Source organism: Eschrichtius robustus, chromosome 19 (genome assembly GCF_028021215.1).
Source record: "Eschrichtius robustus isolate mEscRob2 chromosome 19, mEscRob2.pri, whole genome shotgun sequence".
NCBI classification, from domain to species: domain Eukaryota; kingdom Metazoa; phylum Chordata; class Mammalia; order Artiodactyla; family Eschrichtiidae; genus Eschrichtius; species Eschrichtius robustus.
In genome coordinates, this window is record NC_090842.1 from 61073421 (window position 1) to 61091251 (window position 17831).

General features: G+C 41.5%; 1 protein-coding gene across 2 annotated transcripts in view; it reads left to right on the plus strand.

The window, feature by feature from the left end:
- ARHGAP35 (Rho GTPase activating protein 35) overlaps positions 1–17831 on the plus strand; it is a 120504-nt gene that overhangs the window by 24707 nt on the left and 77966 nt on the right. The window lies entirely within an intron of this gene.

A 17831-nucleotide genomic window follows, 5' to 3' on the forward strand; every position in this document is an offset into this window, starting at 1 on the left:
CTTGTATAAAAGAGAGATGACTAAATGGGAAAACAACTAGTGTAGGCGTGTGTGTGTATTTAAAGCCAATTCTAGTGCATTTTCTGTTCCATCATTTACCCCACATACTGTGCAGTGGGAAGACTTCATGTTGGCATGGGACTCCTGCTCTGTCTTTTTATTTCTCATCTGGCCCCAAGAAGGCCTTCAGTAAATGTTAAATAAGTGATGAACCTGAAGCCCCTCATTGTGAAGTGCTGGCTTAATTATCAGAGAAAGATGTGATTTCCTGTGGTAATTGCTAGATACATTTTTGTATATTCCAGTTTGTTGAGAGTTGATTATCTATGAAGCATTTAGTAAATCCCATTTTATCAGACCTTTTCATTTTCCAGTCTCTGAAAGGAATTTATTGTGCCTAACACTTGGAAAATGTTTATATTGGGTTGTACGGCATGGTTTCCTGTGGTAAGATTGTTAGAAGTAATAATGGACTAGCTAAAAATGTTAAAGCATTTATCTATTAGGTTTGTTGGCAGATGAAGTATGAAAATGACAACAGCTGATGGCCCAGTTTCATCATTCAGCCTGGAAATCAGTGAGAATCAAGCTTCTTTGTGCTCTGGTTGGAGGTTATATCTTCTCTAAGGTTTCCATTTCATGAGACATTTTTTTGTTAATGGAAAACTGGGTCAGCAGATGATGTGATGAAGGGCCATAGGTGTGGTTTTAATAATTGTTAACCTCCGGAGTTACTGGGTTTTTATTTCGCCTTTTAAAAAATTTACACTCTCTAGCACTTCTTACCCTTATCTACGTTTAAGATAATACCTGAAATTGAATTTAAGATAAGACTTAGAGATGTCTAAATGACCTCTGAGCAGGTTGGAAACACAGACTTTCAGGAGCTGGAGGTTTGCATCTGTTCTAGATTGATTCAGTTCTTCATCCTTCTAAGAAAGGTAAACTGTGTTCTGGGCAGTTTTTTGTAATGGGGTTTTCAGGCTAGATGTTTAACAAAAAAATAGAGACCCTCATCAGAAGTAGAGGTTCGAGGGTGGCTTCGGCAAAGAGGACGCAAAAGTCCCTGCCTCATGTGCCAATTGAACTCCTCCGCCTTCCTTCCCTAGTGGCTGCATTTCAGGACTTGAAAGAGCTTTGGAATCCTTTGTTGAGTGTTTTGGATGAGATTTGTATTCAAGTTGCTTTTTAGAACTAGGCTATTTGCTTGGCCTTCACTCCCAATCTCTGTGAATCCCACAGCTGTATAACAGACATCAGTCAGACACCAGACACCTAAGAAGTACCTCTTGTGTGTGAGGTTCTGGGGAAACATAGAAGGAAACACATAGAAGGATTCTCTCTATTCCCTAGAAACTCAGTGAGTCAAAGAGAGAAGCGATACTGACTTCCTTTAAAAAAAAATGTACACCTAAATACATATACAGCTAAACTAGCATTTTAATCTTTAGAACTCAAAAATGACATTGTAATACATCTAGGGAGACATTTTCTAGGATTTCATTTTATGAAATTAAAAAAAATTGGTGGTCTTCATTCTTTCGCCATTTTATGTTTTATTTTTCATTTAGTTGATATTACTATTTTTATTTCTTCATTATCTGCTGTTGGATCAGTTATTGTCCAATCAGGAAAGTGGGAACCACTCTAGATACTTCAAGCAGAGAGGGATTTGTTACAGAGGTGGTGGAAGGGCTGGAGGAGCAAAAGGAGGAAAGGAGGTGTGTGGGGGGCAGCGCAGGGGAGAAGGGGGTTCTTAGCCAAAGATCAGAAAGCTGCCTTTGGGCTGGAGCCCAGGAGTCTGCACTCACAGATGAGCTTGGAGCCATATTGCCACAGTTCAGCAGGAACCCAGAAACCAGTGCTCCGCTGATGCTGCTAGAACCTGTGGTGTGTGTGCAGTTGCCTGCAGTCCTCCACAGTTGCTCGTTGCTGCTGCAGACATAACCAGAAGCAGGAAAAGTGTTGTATCCCTCTTCCTGCCATCCAGTCTCTAGCCTTTGGCAGATTCTTAACTGGAAGCCAGCTAGCAAAGGAGTCTGGGAAATGTAGTTTGCAGGCTTTCAGTTCTGGTGATACAGAGAAGAGTATAGAAAGTGTAGGTATGGCCAAATGAATGCTAACATTACTTGGGAATGATGAATTTGTCATAGTGGACCTGAGCGGAGAAGGCATTATTTTAAACTGATAACATTCAGATAGGTGGAAAAGTGTAATGGCATTCCAGCTAAGGGGTATAGCCTGGGTAGAGGTGTGAAAGCAGGAATGTACAAGGCAGGTTCAGGGAACAGTTTATCTGGAGCTTGGAATTCTTATTGAAGGATAGTTGGAAATAAGGTTGGAAAGGTAGGTTGGAGTCAAATTGGGGTGGAGGTGTTGCGACAAAACTGTTCTAAAAGTAACACAGCAATGATTTGGCCTGGGAGAGACCAGTGAGGAAATGCACATGATAGTCCAAGTTTTGGAATAAAAAGGACACAACCAAGGCCACGGTAGTGGAGTTGGAGAGGAAAATGCAATCCGAGATAAGCTTTTAACTGGTATATATCAGTGGGTTGGGGCAGGCCATTGGAAGAAATAATGAATTCTCATTTTCTGTTAGTTTTTCCACATAAATTGAATGTGTTAATTACTATGATCTTTGAAGGTCTCTGTTCTCTACTTTTTACCTCTCTCTGGGATGGTACCTTAATGAGTAAGTCTCATCATAATATTGTGTGGATCTCTCTCAAAGTGGCACTAAATTAACTCTGATCATAAACTTTATTAGTAAATCTGAAACCTGTGTAACCTCTGCAGGGGCCTTAATAACTTGAGGTGACACTTTTATTACTTCGGGACACCTTTTTGGCTTTTTCTTTAGATACAAATTCACGTATCCCATTCAGCAAGTAATTATTGAGCCAGGTATTATGTGCGGTACTGAGGTTGAATGGGGAGTGGAATAGATATGACACTGGTCCCCATCTTCTTGGAGTCAACAATTTAACAAGAAACACATTAAAGGAAAAATATTACTCGGCCTTAACAGTCTTTGTAGTTGCTGTTTACCTGGAACGCTCTCCTCTCAGCCTCCCACATTATTAACTCCCTCACTTTTCTGTTTTGTAATTGTCTGTTACCCTTTGTTAGAATATGAACTCCAGGAGGGCAAGGATCTTTGTCTCTTTTGTTCATTGCCATATCCCCAGTGCCTAGTGTAGTGCCTGGCACAATAGTAGGTAATTTACAAAGGCTCAGTATTTGTTTGTTGAATGGTTGAATGAGAGTAAGTGAATAGGGGCGCCCAGGGAACTGGATAAAGGCCACAGTGGTTTTAGAGTCCAGTGAGAAAGAAGTAGAGTGGTGGAGACGAGGTCACATAGGGATGTATAAGAATTTGGGGTTTTATTAGAAGGGCAGAGGGAAGCTCTGAGGGGTTGTAAGCAGGAGATCAGCAAGAACAGATCTGTACTTTAAAAAGATAATTTGCTACTCTACAGAGTATGGATTGCAGAGAGCAAGAGTAGGGTGGGAAGGAACACTTGACGCTGTAGGGATCTAGCTTCCCTGGAAGCAGATATGTTTTCTTTCTCAGCTGTTGAATTTGAGTGTCTGTTCCAAGGGTAGGGGTTGATTGTTATCAGTCTGATTATAATTGCATGCACTTAGGTTATCATTAGCCCCAAGAGGCCTACCTGTCTCCTTGAAGAACATCATTGTCCAGGGATCCTGCTGACGGATGAAAGCTGTCAAGACAGCTTGGCTGTGAGATGCCATTTAACTAGTTTGTGTCTGTGTGTGCCTCCCCTCCCCTCCCCTCTGTGAGATTTAATGACCTAGTTAGAAAGTCCAGGCCTCTTGGCTACTTTCCAAGTGTTCTACCACTAAAATGTTGATATTACCTTTCTCAGAATTCTTCTGAATCATTTGCAGGCACTGTAAGTGGTTTTTTAAACTTCGATTTTGCCACTTTAAAGACTGCTCGTACTAGTACTTTTCCCTGTAGGAATTTGAGTTGCTTTGGTTACTTGAAGAAGGCCTTTTTACTTGCCTTTGCTGGTTTTTTTAATATATATATATATGAATTTATTTATTTTATTTATTTTATTTTTGGCTGCGTTGCTGTGAGCGGGCTTTCTCTAGTTGCGGCGAGTGGGGGCTACTCTTCGTTGCGGTGGACGGGCTTCTCATTGCGGTGGCTTCTCATTGCAGTGGCTTCTCTTGTTGCGGAGCATGGGCTCTAGGCGCATGGGCTTCAGTAGTGGTGGCCTGTGGGTTCTAGAGCGCAGGCTCAGTAGTTGTGGCGCAAGAGCTTACTTAGCTGCTCCGCGGCATGTGGGATCTTCCCGGACCAGGGCTCGAACCCGTGTCCCCTGCATTGGTAGGCGGATTCTTAACCACTGCCCCAACAGGGAAGGCCTGACTTTGCTTTTTTTTTTTTTTTTTTTTTTTTTAATGGCTGTGTTGGGTCTTCGTTTCTGTGCGAGGGCTTTCTCTAGTTGTGGCAAGTGGGGACCACTCTTCATCGCGGTGCGCGGGCCTCTCATCGTCGCGGCCTCTCCTGCTGGGGAGCGCAGGCTCAGTAATTGTGGCTCACGGGCCCAGTTGCTCCGCGGCATGTGGGATCCTCCCAGACCAGGGCTCGAACCCTCGTCCCCTGCATTGGCAGGCAGACTCTCAACCACTGCGCCACCAGGGAAGCCCCTGACTTTGCTTTTTAAAACGGAGTTGAGTAGCCTGTGATAGGTAGGAATGTTTCTGCCTCCTGACGTGTTAGTTGGCAAAGTAGTAGAGGCAGCCCTTAATAAAGGTCAGTTTGGAAGAATATTATTTAGGTACTTAGCATTCTTGGCATTCTTGTGGAATGATACAGGTTTATGGCCTTTTTATTAAGTTCTTAAAATCGAATGGTCTTTAATTAGAAGCAAGCACATAAAACTTTGTGACTCCAGACAACACTGGTTTTACTGTATTAGATTGTAGAATGTGGTTTGCGCCTGTAGGAATATGGGTTTTGGAGGAGGAATCAAGAAGGGGTGTGAAAAGGCCGTATCGAACACATTCTAGCCCTGTCCAGGCCATTGGCTTACTGCAGCCTTAACTGTGTGGAATGTGGACATACAGCTTTCAAGCTCAATTGCCTTTTGATTGCTCCTGACTAGGCTTTTAGTTCTCATGATTCAACTGGTTGAGTTGAGCTTTTGTTAGATAGTCAATATGGAAAATGGAGTTCAGTAGCTTAAGTTTTTTTAACTCATGTAATTATAAGACTTGACAAGCCATGATTGCATAGATTTTAATCGTCATCTTTGAAATGGTCTGCTCTAATGTTTTAAATAAGACAGTGGAGGAATATATACATTCAAGGACTGACAAGTTATTACAACCACCCCCGCCCGTCCCCCCCTCCAAAAAAAAAAAAAAACAGTGAGAGAAATCCCACCATACTGTATGTATTGTGTAAGATTCTTCACTGGGCAAAAAGGCTCAGGAAAGTGTATATCACCTCTTCATCCAAGTGTAACTCGGGATGTCCTTAATGAGGAAGACCTGAAGGGCCGGTGTGTTTGACAGAGCATTTTGGTATAGACACGTTATATAAGTTTACAGGCTGACACCTGTGCTGTTTAGGGGAGTTGATAGCCAGAGGGATCATCCTGTTATGGACAACAAAATTAAGCCCCTGACAGGCTCTCTTAAACACAGTGGGTTTTCTGAGCAGAAAGTTGAAATAGCAGTTGGATTGCAGGAGCAAGTGAGTGGTCTGAGGAGTTGGGAAGATACGTGCAGAAAGTGAAGGAGCTTGGCTGAGTCACCTCTGTTCGTTACCAAATCCTCTCTTCCTTCTGCAGACTATACTAGTCACATTAGCCGTGTTATAAAAGTTTTCATTTAAGCATAGCTGATGCTGTAGGTAGTTAAAGTCAGTCTGCTGACAAGGTTTTAAAATGGTGGTATATTTTTCTATTCCGTTCTTTCTAGTGTGAGTTAGAAATCAGTAGCTATTTCTTGTACACTGATTTTAAGACTTTTCCAAAGAAAGTGGCTGTGATATGTTCCCAGGGCCATGTGTAACCTGGGGAGTGGGAGGTGAGGTCAATGAGGGAAACAGTCAGTGGGTTTATGTTGGGATGAAACAGTGTGAGCATTCTGTGCACAGGTAACTGAGAAAGGTATGTTGTCACCTAATGTAAGTATATTTTTGATAATTTGAACTCAGGGACATTGTTTTCTGAATAGCAGCCAAATACATGAGGTCAAGGTGATTTCCTCTTGTAGGTAGGACAGCTGTCATGGAAGAGTAGGTTGAACCTGTTTTCCTTCTTAAGTATGAGGGCTGAAGTAGTGGTAAGAGATGACTCATTAGTTTTCATGAAAATTACTGGCCAAGGACTTTCAAGGAATGGTGGTTGATAAGGAGGAACTAGTTACTATTCTGGTCTGTTATCTAAGGGAAAATCATTTTATAGAAAATGCCATTTATTAAATTCCTTATATGACTACAAGTGTTTTCTTAGTTATTTTTGGACTCCTCAACAGGACATGTTACTTTTATAGTTTGAAATTTATCTTGAAGTAATGGGTAGTAGATAGGTGCTATATGGAACATATAGCAGAAGCTCATGAAAGTATACATATGATGAGGGACAGAGGTTGTTTTTGTCCCCTTCCTGATCATTTTGATTCTCGGATTTCATTAACCTTATCGTCTCTGCCACCCACCCATGGCAGAGAGTGGTGTGTAGAAACAGCCCTGGGGTGGGGTGGAGTGGGGAGAGGCGGGAGAGACCCTAGCACAGGTCTGATGGCAGCTTCTGTGACTTCCCTTTTCCTCTTCAGCTTCCTCATCTGTTACCTGAAGGAGTTGGCTGACAGCTCTCCACAGCTCTGCATTCAAGGGGCTTTCATTTGGAGAGACAACAGATTGGTTCATCTAGAAGTCTTTTTAGTTGTTAATCCCAAGAAGAATCTTAGGAATTTTTTTTGGCCAGTTTTCTTCAGATTTTGCTTCTTATTTATCTGCCCTTTCCCCTTGGCCGACTCCCTTGACAGTGAGACACAGGGTCATCGGTTTAAGTATGGGAAGGAAATTATGGCCTTGAGCACAGTCAGAAAGAATCTGGCTCTCAGGCACTTCCTGTGAGCCACCACTAAATTACAAAGACTGAGCCTTGACAAGGCTTTTCAAAGGGACATCTTACACCACCACTGTGTCAGCGTTTCCATCGTAAGCAGTTGTTTTTCATGGTGCTTATTATGACCAGGTTTGAAGTGGCCTTTACACGGAAAGCATTTACCCAGTAGGGTGAGGGTAAAATAGCAGAGAGATATGGAGGGAGTGGGAGAGTACAAAGATTGCTTTCAGAATTCCCTCTTTCAGCCCAGACTGACCATGCCATTCTTGCTCAGAATCCTGGGGGCTCCTCAGAGGATGAAGTCTAGACTCTCCTTATTGTGACAGGGCCCACCACAAAACAGGTTTGCCCCCGACCTCTCCCACCATACATACCTTATGCTCGCCGTTCCAGTTCTCTGGCCAGGACAGCGTGTTAGAGCAGCAGGACAGGCCTGGGGGTGGGGTGGGGAGGTGTCAGACCTGGGCCTGTCAGAGGGGGCACCATCCCTCACTAGCCACATTGTTTCCTTTCTCTCTGTCTCGGTAGTCACTAATCTGCGTAAGTTTCCTGAATGAGAAGAGAAGGGGGCCTTTGGGGGACAGACAGGAGACTCTTTTTGACTCTTGTCTCTTGGCAACATCTTGGGAATTAAACCACCAAATGTCTGCTTATTAAATTGGTTTTTGAACCATGAAGTTTTTTGAGCTTTTTAAAAAAACTACAGAAGTTGAAAAAATTTTTTTCTTTATATGTGGAATCCCAACATATAAAATAGATCAAATTGAGTTGCTCTGTTTTAAGGCCGGAAGGTCTGGTGTTCCACCTGTTCAGCCTTCTCCATAGCCCTGAAGATCTGCCAGTTACATCCGGGGCCCTCCAGGGCACGCTCCTCAACTGTTCTTCTTGTTGGTGCGTGAGGATTAGAGTCACCTGTTTGACAGGACCCCAGGCAGAGGCCTAGTATACAAGGGGGAGAATGTGTCCCCGTGGTTGAGAGAGGGGCGTGTTCACATCCCAGCTCTACTTCGTAGCTATGTGAACCTGTGTTTCTTCATTCCTCTGAATTGTATCCTTTTTTAAAAACTGTAGAGAAAAGTGTATAAAGCATGTACAGTCTGAACAATTATGAAGTGAATACCCTACCCGTGTAACCAACCCAGGTCAAGAAGTAGAGCAGAAGCTCCGCTCGTATCCTTTTTCTATCATACCTTCTTTCCTAGCCTCAAAGTAGGAACCTGAAATATGCTTTTCAGATAGTGAGGTGAAAAATATTTGAGTAAGAAATATTTTTCATAGTACCTTTTTGTTAATAGTGCCTACATGTAACATCTTCTCATTCAGAAAATCCATTTTGTGTTAAATGTATTAATTCATAAATCCATCACCTCTAGAAGATAGGGATAAACACCTCAATTTAGCAGATTTTCAGATATGATGAATTGAGCCTAAGGCATGATTTTGTGCTAATTCCAGGCTCCTTCCCATGTTCTGTCTTGTAACTGTTCATTTTCCATTTCTCTCAGACCTCTGCTTTTAACTTTATTTGAAGCAAGGCAAGTATATAAGTAAGTGTGGAGGCTAGAAAATGGAAAGGAGAAATATAAGTATTGGTTTGCTAGTGTGAGTCCTAAATAAGTTCTTTAATCTGTGAATTCAAATTGTTCCCTACTAAAATTTGCTGGATTTAGAGGTTGTTCTGTTATGTTTCTCTGTGACCATTGTTCTTATCTTCAGTACAGGTGAATTAGATAAAATAAAACCAACTGTTCTTATTAAAAAAGTTTATACATGTGGCATAATTTTTATTACTAGCAGTAGTCTGCTTTAGGACTGGCAATTTATAGAATAATGCAAATGAGTAGTGAGGAATAATTAGAGATAATGGGCTGAAATCCTCATGTCATCTTAGACTGCCACCAGGGGAACAGAATAGTAAGGCTTACTGTTGGACTTCAAAACAAGCCGACCTATTTTTCCCAATTGACAGAAATGCCTGTTTCCTCCTCTGCAAGACACATTTGGCTGTACCTCCACTCTTGTATATTCAGATAAATTTTTTTGGAGAATGTTCTTGAAAAAAACTTTTTTTTTTCTACTGAACTTTAAAAATAAACTGAATAGATCAGAAGTGCTCAGAAGCAACTGCTGGATAATTTTATAGGTTTTCTTTACCATTTCAAAAATCAATGGCCCGAATACCAGGAAATTCAGAGGTAAGATGTGGCTGTGTTTTTTTGTTTTGTTTTGTTTTTAAGCAAATCTTAATCTTTATTGGAGTATAATTGCTTTACAATGGTGTGTTAGTTTCTGCTTTATAACAAAGTGAATCAGCTATACATATATGTGGCTGTGTTTTTGTATCTTGGTTTGGTAAGAATCTTAGCTCACTGTATTAATGGTAGATAGGCTGTGATACCAAGGTGGATTCGAGTAATTTCAGTTTCCAGTTGGCCTTGGTGTTGCATTTCCTTTGGCGTGGAATATTTTTGCAGGTTATCAGAAATTGTGTGTTGTTGTTATCGTTCTTAATATAGGTAACCCAGAGAAATTGTGCTGCATCAGTGAGAAAGATTTCTCAGCCTTCACTTTTGTCTTTGTTTATAGTTGCTTTGATCAGATAGCCTGATCAGAACTCCAGAGTTACCTGAGAGAAAGCTGCTGAGGATAAAGTTTAAGGAAGTGCTTTTGCTGAAAGCAGCTCCCTTCATTCATCAGGGGAATTTGATTTCATCCTGTGAATAACTTGGCTTAGAAATTTTGTTTCTTTGGGACTGGCTTGTAGAGTTCTGCATGAGAACTGTGTCATGGTGAAAAATGGGCTATTTACTTTATTCTTTGTGGGCCGGCTATGATGGTAAGATAACGTAGCTGTGTTTTTCTACGCTGGAATTTGAGGTACCTTTACCACGGTTTGGGGGGAAAATAAATCAAGAGGCGCGTTGGGACTTCCCCGGTGGTCCAGTGGTAAAGAGTCCGCCTTACAGTGCAGGGGACACGGGTTGATACCTGGTCAGGGAACTAAGATCCCACATGCCGCGGGGGCAACTACGCCTGCGCGCCACAACTACTGAGCTCTTGCGCCTCAGTTAGAGCCCACGTGCCGCAAACTACAGAGCCCACGTGCCCTGGAGCCTGCTCACCACAACTAGAGAAGAGAAAACCCACACGCCGCAACTAGAGAGAAGCCTGCGCACTACAACGAAGAGCCTGCGCGCCTCAACGAAAGATCCCGCGTGCCGCAGTGAAGACCCCGCATGCTGCAACTAAAACCCAATGCAGCCAAAAATAAATAAGTAAATAATAAATCTTAAAAAAAAAAAAGAAAGAGGAGCATTAAGAGACATTTGTAAAAATTACATACGTAATGTCAGAGAATCTTTCATAGCTGTCCTTTAAAAAATTAACTTTGGGCCAAATTATTTTCAAAACAGACATCTGAGTTATCAGTCCTTGAAAACTGTTTTTGATCCCTTTGTGTTTTCTTCATTGGGCCCTCTGGAGCGTGCTGTCCATTGCATAGCGCATAGTAAGAGCTGAGTGCACATACATACCCATTGTCCAAGAATAGCCCATCTGTTGTATGAGATTACATGTTTCAAGACCAGATGGTTAAACACTTAAATCAGTCTTTCCAAAGATCCAGATGACCCATTTCAGAGATTTCCTGTACCCAGAGCCCTGGGGATGTAGTAAGATTCTGTGGCTTTGAGGAAATCCTCCCTCCTACGCTAAACAGGAGTAGGTGTATGTAGCCTGTGCTAGTGGGAGCAACCACTAGTACTATTCTGGGCAAATATTTGCTGTTTGCTTCCTTTGTAAAATCCGTGGCTTTCTTCCCCTTCCCTACCATGTTATTTGAATTTGCATTGGACTGAACGGTAGAAATATAATTGCCATATTCAAATGGTGTTTTCTTTCACGTAAGATGATCATCTCCTTAGACTGTGTTAATTTGTTAGGTGAGGAGTTGAGGTAGCAGTGTTACCAACAATAAATAACACTGGTGGGATAAAAGATTATTTTCACGTTAGATTCTCACAGGTAAAAATACAGTCTGTTCATAGTCTGAGCCCTGCTGACCTTCTTGTCTTCTACCTTCCATGCACGAAAACTCTGTGCCAGTCAGTATGTCCCAAAACATATCTGCTGCTGTTCCATTTTGGTCACCGTCATTCATACCCTTTTATGTCTTTAGAATACCTGGGCCATCTCTCCAAGCCCTGCCAGTCTTTTATGTACCAATTCAGATTTTACTTCTGCTCTGACACCATTCCCAGTCTATCCCACCATTCCCAGTCTATCCCAGACCTGAATGATCTCCTCTTCCTTTCTCTGGATCCCAGGAAATGGTCTATGCCATTTATTGTCTGTGATCTAGTTATTTTTTAAGTTAAAATATTGTATTTCTAGTAAATTATTAGATTCTCACCAGCAAGGACAGGGTCCTGTTTCTTCTTTGTTTCATGACGTTGTCTTAGGTATAAATATGTATTTGATTTGGTTGATGGACAGTTCAGTTCTTAATTTTAAGGATTAGAGGCCAGAGTGATGCAAAAATGGTTAACGTCTCTGAAATATTATGAAGGAAGGAGAGAATTTAGCTACTCTGTAACTGGGGCCATCAAATGGCTTACCTTTCTCTTTTATTCAGTGTTAGGGGCTATGTTGTGCTTGTTAAGTTTGATGTAGTCATTTCAGATGTAGTCATTTCAAAAGATACTTCTCACGCGGTAAAGAAATGAGCAGAACAAGGGCATTTCTTCACGTTTCAATAGAAATCACACGGAGGAAGTGAAGACTCCCTCTTTATTTTGGTGTCAGATTTATAAGGATGAAAATTCCTATTTATAGCTAAATACTCTGATACATCATTTGTGCACATCGCTAACCTGAAGGTTCTGTAAATTTATTTGGATTTCACAGATGAATTAACTGGATAAACGAGGACCTTGGATTCCACTTCCAACTTTAATTTCTTTTTGTAAAGGAAAACAAACAAAAACCTTAGGAAATTTTACTTTAACATTTAATAATGTGAAAATAGAAACATTGGGCTTTTAAAGACTATTTTGTTTAAGTAGACCAGAGAGTCGTATTCTCTTCTTACTGGAGCTTTTATATCGCATCCTTTCTGGCCTGTTTGGAAAGTAAATTCCTCTGAAAAATTCTTAAGGAATCTTTCTTACAGGGAAAATGCTTCCTGGTTAGATCCTTTCCTTTTGTTCTTCCCCTCCCCTCTGTAGAGCAATGAGTCTTATCATGTATCTACTTAATGCAGACATTTTAACCAGCTGTTGATGGTAATTCATAGTTTTGAAAATCCATTCAGAAATTTAATGTGTTCAGAAGTATGAGGTATTAAGGGCATTTAGAAAATGCTCTGCTTTCTGTTAAATTAAAATGCATATTTCCATTCCTTTCTCCTATTGGAATTAAGAAAAATTATGGTAGCAAGGATTTTGCTTCCTTTGCTAGTAGCTCACTATGAAATTATTTCCTTATATTATATAATATATAATTATTATACAGTGTTATATTATTATTAGTTTGGTGGTGTTCTGTATATGGTTGTTTGAAACAAAATGCATTTTCAGAATTTGTTGGCTAGTCTCATAGGCAGAGACAGTAGTTTTGGTTATGAATAGTGGTGGTAGGTAGATAGATCTGTGTCTTAACAGGGCATTCTAGGTTATAGAGCCCAGAAACATTTCCTCTTGGGGGTGGGGGTAGGGGGTGTGAGGTTGCGGATGGAAGGGTGAAACACACACTGAGCTGCTGATGGTATGAACTTGAGCAGTCATAGTAATGCTGGATCACAGTGGCATTTCTGTGTCCTATGAAATGTGTACTATCTTGGGAATGTTACCACTTCTTGTCCTGGGTGTTTTGTAGAGGTGTTAAAAAAGAAGACACCCCTCCTCCTACCTTCCAGTTGAGGCGCTCTTTGTGGAGTTACTGTCTTGGTTAAACAAGTCAAATAACTCCGGAATCTTGGTGACAGGTTCTAAAAAAGCTCTCAGATGTTTGCATTATGGTTTTGTTTTTTTGTTTGTTGGTTTTTTTGATGGTGGACCATTTTCAAAGTGAAAATTGAAATTGAAAATTGAAAATTATTGAACTTGTTAACAGTATTGCCTCTGTCCTATGTCTTGGTTTCCTGGCCGCAAGGCATGTGGGATCCCAGCTCCCCGACCAGGGATCGAACCTGCACTGCCTGCGTGGGAAGACGAAGTCTCAAGCACTAGACCGCCAGGGAAGTCCCTGCATTATGTTCAGCCTATATTTGTGACAAAGAATTGAAAATACTCCTGGAGTATTTTCCTTCCTAAAGAAGTGGACTTATGGCTTCAAATGTGAAGCTAAATGTTAGGTTCTGTGTTTTAATTTTTCTAATACAAGTAGCTCAGTAAAGCTTAAAGATAAAAGGAGTTACTGTTTTTTTTTTTTAATTAATTAATTTCTAATTTTTTTGGCTGCATTGGGTCTTCGCTGCTGTGCGCAGGCTTTCTCTGGTTGCGGCGACCGGGGGCCGCTCGTCGTTGCGGTGCACGGGCTTCTCACTGCCGTGGCCTCCCCCATTGCGGAGCACGGGCTCCAGGAGCATGGGCTTCAGTAGTTGTGACACGAGGTCTCAGCAGTTGTGGCACGCGAGCTCTAGAGCGCAGGCTCAGCAGCTGTGGCGCACGGGCTTAGTTGCTCCGCGGCATGTGGGATCCTCCCAGGCCAGGGCTCCAACCCGTGTCCCCTGCATTGGCAGGCGGACTCCCAACCACTGTGCCACCAGGGAAGCCCGGAGTTACTGTTTTAAAGAATACTTTTTTCCTCCTCTACAGTAATTCTTCAGTTTTAAAAGGATTAGTATTGGCAAATTATTAGAATGGGTGTTCAGATTTTGCAGTTTGAGTAGCTTAGTTGCCCACTAAGAACACCAGTTCCCATCAGATTTACACTCTAAAGACATTGCGAAGTCTTGGACATGCCCTGTCTTCTACTTTCTCTTTCTTTGTGGCCTTCAGATCATTAAATTTAGTGACTCAGCTAATTTTTTTTACCCACCTCTTAGAAAAGTCGAACGTGTTTGTGACCAAGCACTTAAGGTTATTTCCTTTAAACCAAGTGTTTGAGACGTTTTTAGATTAATAACAGTCTTTGTTTACCATGTAATTCAGTCCAATTGAGGAACTAGTAAAACTGCATTATCCAGACATCAAAGACAGACATGTAAGAAGAGTATACTTATACCAGGGAAACTGTTAGGTTTCTAACAAGTGGAAAGTTACCAGGTGTCCAAAAATTAACCACTCCCATGCCACCTAATTCTCATTTCTTGTAGCTTTTTTAGTTCAGCCAGCAGCATTCTGGGTTTTAAATATCAGTTGCTACATTCTTGAGAGTTGAGAGTGTTTTCTTTTCTTTAGCATCCTTCAGATAACTGAGACTTTGACTTGAATGGACTAAATAGAATATCCTGCCTAAAAAAAATTGTAAGTAACAAGATGTTGAATGGACTATACATTTTAGTTTAGTTCAAAATTAAACCAATATCTTTATTTCTTGAGGTTTAAGAGCAGGTTGTGGTTTTGTTTTCCTGAGATTTCTGTGAAGAGGTAGATTATTTGGCCCACTTTACAGAGGGTAAGTGGGATGATTTGCCAGCTGCATGCAGCAGTTGCTTGAAGTAGGACCTGTGTTGCCAAGTTGCATTTCAAGATTGGTCAAGTGGGTGGCCTTGACTCCTGCCAGACCCTGGGATGAGGAATGATAGAGAAGGGCTCTGTTAGGTGAGCACTCTTGACTTCCTTAAACCTTCGTCAGCATTCCTACCTGAGGCTCTGTTAAAGCCTCATTAAAACAAAATTGTAGGGACTTCCCTGGTGGTGCAGAGATTAAGAATCCGCCTGCCAATGCAGGGGACACGGGTTCGAGCCCTGGTCCGGGAAGATCCCACATGCTGCGGAGCAACTAAACCCGTGCGCCACAACTACTGAGTCTGCACTCTAGAGCCCGCGAGCCACAACTACTGAAGCCCGCGTGCCACAACTACTGAAGCCCGCATGCCACAACTACTGAAGCCCGCGTGCCTAGAGCCTGTGCTCTGCAACAAGAGAAGCCATCGCAATGAGAAGCCCGTGCACCACAACAAAGAGTAGCCCCCGCTCGCCACAACTAAAGGAAGCCCGCGCGCAGCAACGAAGACCCAACACAACCAAAAATAAATAATAAACAAATTAATAAATTAAAAAAAAATTGTATATGTGTACTACAGAATAATGTGCAAAAAGCACTTTGACTTCATATAAATCTTTCCTTTTCAGGTATTTCAGAGGTTGTATGTAAACATGCTTTAGATGTTCATAAGCGTCTTATAATTTTACTTATGTATGCAATCACCTAGGGAAGTGGGGGATGGGGAAGGTTGGGTTTTTTTCTCTTTCCCATAGCTATCCTGCTTGCTCCTCCTGAAACCTGGAGCTTGGCTTCTATAGGAGCATGCCACTAGGTTATCTGGAGGTGATTACTTACAGGCATTGAGATTTCTCTTTTGAGAAATGGTCAGACAATCTTTACATACCATCTAGCCACATTTTGTCTCCATAGAGGGTTTGGCTTTCTGGGTTATCAAAGGAAGACACGGATTTTTGGGAAATGTCTTTGACCTTTCAGGGTTATCATCATAGGGGACAATTGTGCTCTCCCATTTGTTGCCCCCTTGTATCAGTCAGAATAATGTATGGTGGTCTGACTTCCTGTGGCACTTCTTGTGAGATAGGCTCACAAAAAAATATTAAGGTTGGGAAATGCTGGGTTCCTACCAAGCATAAATGAGATTCAAAAGAAAATTGCTGTTTATTTTAAATTCTTCTCTTTGGAGTGTCTCAGGAGACTGTTCATTTGGCTACAGGTTCAGCAATTGCACAGTTATATTTACATGTGTAAGTAGACTGCAGTGCAGTATAAACTGTAGCAACCAGAAGAACCTTTATGTAGAGGCAGCCAAAGACTACATATTTTACTTATTTCAGCTGGGAAGCTGCTAAAGACTTTGTAAGACATCATCATAACATTTTATGACTTCAGCTATAGGTCCTTTTAGGTGCCACTTCACAGGCACAGTCTGTGACTCCCCATAGCCTTTGGGGAAGAATCAAAGCTCTTTGAAAGTGGCTTAATCTGGTCCCTGCTTACTTGCCAATGCATCTCACCCATCTCCTCCCCGTACACACTTAAGTTCAGCTGGTTCTCCCACGGGCAGTGCCCTTTTCTGGAGAGAGAGGAGTCTGCACAGTTCGGCCCCTCTACTTTTGGTCTCACCTGAGATGGAACTTCCTCTAGCAAGGCTTTCCTAAATCTGAAAGGCTGGGTTTGGGGACCCTTTAATAAGCTCTAATAGTCATTCATTTATTCATTCCTTCAGTAAATATTTGTGTCAAACATGTTCTCGTAGCTTGAGGATACAGAAGTGAAGAAGGCAGGGGTGGGCCTTACCCTCACAGAGCTTACGTTCTTGTCAGGGAAGCCACCCCATATTCATACCCTTTAAAAAACAAACAAAAAAACCCTTTTATTTGGAAATAATTACAAACTTAGAGAAGTTGCAAAAATTAAAATAGCACAAAGGAATATCCTGTACATTTTACCCAGATTCACCTGTTGTTAACATTTTACCTTGTTTGCATTCTTAGTCTCTCTCAATAATAGGTGTGATTTTTTTTTTGGACCAGCCACATACATTATGGTCTTTTTCCTCTAAATACTTCAGTGTGTATTTCCTAAGAGTAGGGCTTTTCTCTCACATGATAGTTGTAAACTTCATAAATTTACACTGATAGAATACTTTTATCTAATTCCATTCATAGTCCAATGTTATTAATTGATCTAATGATGTTCTGAATAGCCTTCCTCCTCCTGCCCCTCCACGCCCGCCCCATACAGAATTCAGTCTAGGATCAGATAATTGCATTTAGTTAGGATGTCTCTGTAGCCTCCTTTAATCTGAAATATTTATTTACAAAGCCATTCTGTCTATTATGACACTGATTTTTTTTTTTTTTAAGTACAGAAATGCCCCCCCACCCCGCACCCCCGGCCGTAATAGAATCTTGCTCATTTTGTGTTTGTCTGATGTTTCCTTGTGATTAGGTTGAGGTAGTGCATTCTAGGCCATCATACTGCATAGTGATGTTGTATCCTCCTGGGGTATCACATCTGGAGGCCCATGATGCCCTTCTGGCTCTTTGGTGGTAATAATTTTCATTACCCAAAGTGTTGCCCAACATCTCCACTGTGTAATTAGTGTGTGTTTGTTTTTCTTCTTCCATTTGCAATAAGTAGTCTATCAGGAGACCTCATTTCTGCGCAAAATCCTGCTCCTAATCAAAATTTCCCCCCCTAGATTAGCATCAAGTGATGATTCTTGTCTGATCCAGTATTATGAACTCAAGTTCCTACTTCTGCAGTGGATTGTAATTCGTTACTGTACTTAATTATTTTGATGTTCAAAGTGTCCCAGATTTGACCAGTGGGTGCCCCTTCAAACTGGCTCCCGTGTCCTTGTGAGGTATCCTATCATTTTTTCAAGCACTTCCTTCCTTTCTTGTACAATAAGATGTTCCAGGCCCATATTGTACCAACCCTGCCCTAGCCCTGGAATCAGCCACTTTCCCAAGGAGCTTGCAAGCCCTTGTTTTAGCCCTTAGCACACTGCTTGCTTATGTGTCTTCCTGCATTAGA